This window comes from Schistocerca americana, chromosome 3 (genome assembly GCF_021461395.2).
Source record: "Schistocerca americana isolate TAMUIC-IGC-003095 chromosome 3, iqSchAmer2.1, whole genome shotgun sequence".
In the NCBI taxonomy this organism is placed as follows: Eukaryota; Metazoa; Arthropoda; class Insecta; order Orthoptera; family Acrididae; genus Schistocerca; species Schistocerca americana.
The window spans coordinates 590,165,418-590,167,917 of NC_060121.1; the positions used below are offsets into that span (position 1 = coordinate 590,165,418).

Below are 2,500 nucleotides of genomic sequence, written 5' to 3' on the forward strand. Positions count from 1 at the left end.
CGGCGGCGACCTCCTCATGTGTGACCGGCCCCCATATGCACTCGAGAGCGACAGGCTCTGAGTGCGGGAGGAGGCGGTCACGAATGAAGCCCGCGGTGGAGATGGGCTTCTTGGTGAAGAGGTCCGCCCAGAAGTCCAGCAGACCAGGGATGGCAGGTGGCGGCTGGAGCAGGGTGCCATCCAAGAGGCCGCGCACGCAACGCGCACGCGACCGTCGGAAGGCATCCTGCGTTCTCGCGTACTCCCAGCGGCGCCGCTTGCGCTTCTGCGTCGGCGGCGCGGCAGGCGGCCGCTTCGATGGTTGGCGCGGCCGCTGTGTCCTGGTGATCGATCTCTCCCCTCTGGACCCGACCGACGCAAGGGCATCCGGGAGCATGCCCAGGATGACATCGGGCGGCGTGCCCCGCCCCAGACCGATGACACGATCCAGGGCAGAGAAACGCTGGGCGGAAGCGGGTAGCCCCGCCAGATGCTCCCAGATGGCGGCGTCAGTCGGCCCCTCCGGCGGCGGCCCGGTGGTGTCGGCCGCGAAGTCCTCGGCTGCGTCGACGGGCGGCGCAGCGGCCTCGCCCGCGTCAGGCAGCGGGCTAACTGCTCCCCGGCGGGACGCCGGCTCTTCCCCCCGACCGATCTCAAGCGCCTCCATGAATTGGCGGACAAGCTGCTTGTGGGCAGCTTGCCGCCGTCGGCACTTGATTGCCTCAAGCGTTCGGTCGGGGAACATCCTGATGAGCTCTTGATTTACAAAGAAGAACCGGGCGTCCCTCTCGAGGAACAGTTCGGCCTCTGCCTTGGCGAGCGACAGGACTTCTTCCTCCGTCCACCTCGCGCGATGCCTCTCCGTGACGATCTCCGCGTTGGCGGCCGCAAGGTGTTGGCGGCGGCGATGGACCCCGAGACCGTTTTTGGTGGTGAAGCTGCGGTGGCACTCACTACAGGCGTATACAGCTGCAAAAGTTACAAGATTTTCGGCACGGCCGGTTGGCCGGCTAGGTGCTGGGGGAGTTGGGGTGGCGCCTTCAGCGGAAGGGCCACCACTTATTCTCTGGTTACTGCCCCCAACTAAAAAAAAAGGGATAGTGCGAGGGGGGGCTGGTAACCCCCCCAAGCCCCTGGTGCGGTCTTCCACTCTGCTAAGATCAGCGGGCCCACGAGAAGGGGAGAAGACCGCAGGAGAGGAGAGGCTAAGAGGGCTAGGCCCATGTATTGCGCATCACTCTCCCTGTAACTATAACCCAAGGAAGGCACCTCGCAGCAGCAGCACGACTACATCAAGACCGCACTTCGAAAAGCCAAGTCCGGATGCAGCCACACCGCCGCCACTTGGCCACCTTAAGAGAGTCATAGTTACTCCCGCCGTTTACCCGCGCTTGCTTGAATTTCTTCACGTTGACATTCAGAGCACTGGGCAGAAATCACATTGCGTCAACACCCGCTAGGGCCATCGCAATGCTTTGTTTTAATTAGACAGTCGGATTCCCCCAGTCCGTGCCAGTTCTGAGTTGATCGTTGAATGGCGGCCGAAGAGAATCCGCGCACCCGCGCGCCCCCGGAGGAGCACGCTAAGGCGGACGCGGCCTCGCAGCAAGGAAGATCCGTGGGAGGCCAAGGCACGGGACCGAGCTCGGATCCTGCACGCAGGTTGAAGCACCGGGGCGCGAACGCCGCGCAGGCGCGCGCATCCTGCACCGCCGGCCAGCACGAGGCCAACCAACGGCGAGAGCAGACCACGCCCGCGCTAAACGCCCGCACTTACCGGCACCCCTACGGCACTCACCTCGCCCAGGCCCGGCACGTTAGCGCTGACCCACTTCCCGACCAAGCCCGACACGCCCCGATCCTCAGAGCCAATCCTTATCCCGAAGTTACGGATCCAATTTGCCGACTTCCCTTACCTACATTATTCTATCGACTAGAGGCTCTTCACCTTGGAGACCTGCTGCGGATATGGGTACGAACCGGCGCGACACCTCCACGTGGCCCTCTCCCGGATTTTCAAGGTCCGAGGGGAAGATCGGGACACCGCCGCAACTGCGGTGCTCTTCGCGTTCCAAACCCTATCTCCCTGCTAGAGGATTCCAGGGAACTCGAACGCTCATGCAGAAAAGAAAACTCTTCCCCGATCTCCCGACGGCGTCTCCGGGTCCTTTTGGGTTACCCCGACGAGCATCTCTAAAAGAGGGGCCCGACTTGTATCGGTTCCGCTGCCGGGTTCCGGAATAGGAACCGGATTCCCTTTCGCCCAACGGGGGCCAGCACAAAGTGCATCATGCTATGACGGCCCCCATCAACATCGGATTTCTCCTAGGGCTTAGGATCGACTGACTCGTGTGCAACGGCTGTTCACACGAAACCCTTCTCCGCGTCAGCCCTCCAGGGCCTCGCTGGAGTATTTGCTACTACCACCAAGATCTGCACCGACGGCGGCTCCAGGCAGGCTCACGCCCAGACCCTTCTGCGCCCACCGCCGCGACCCTCCTACTCGTCAGGGCTTCGCGGC

At 63.1% G+C, this 2,500-nt stretch overlaps 1 pseudogene; it reads right to left on the reverse strand.

Annotated features, from left to right (window-relative positions):
• LOC124607556 overlaps nt 1–2,500 on the reverse strand; it is a 7,961-nt pseudogene that overhangs the window by 3,746 nt on the left and 1,715 nt on the right.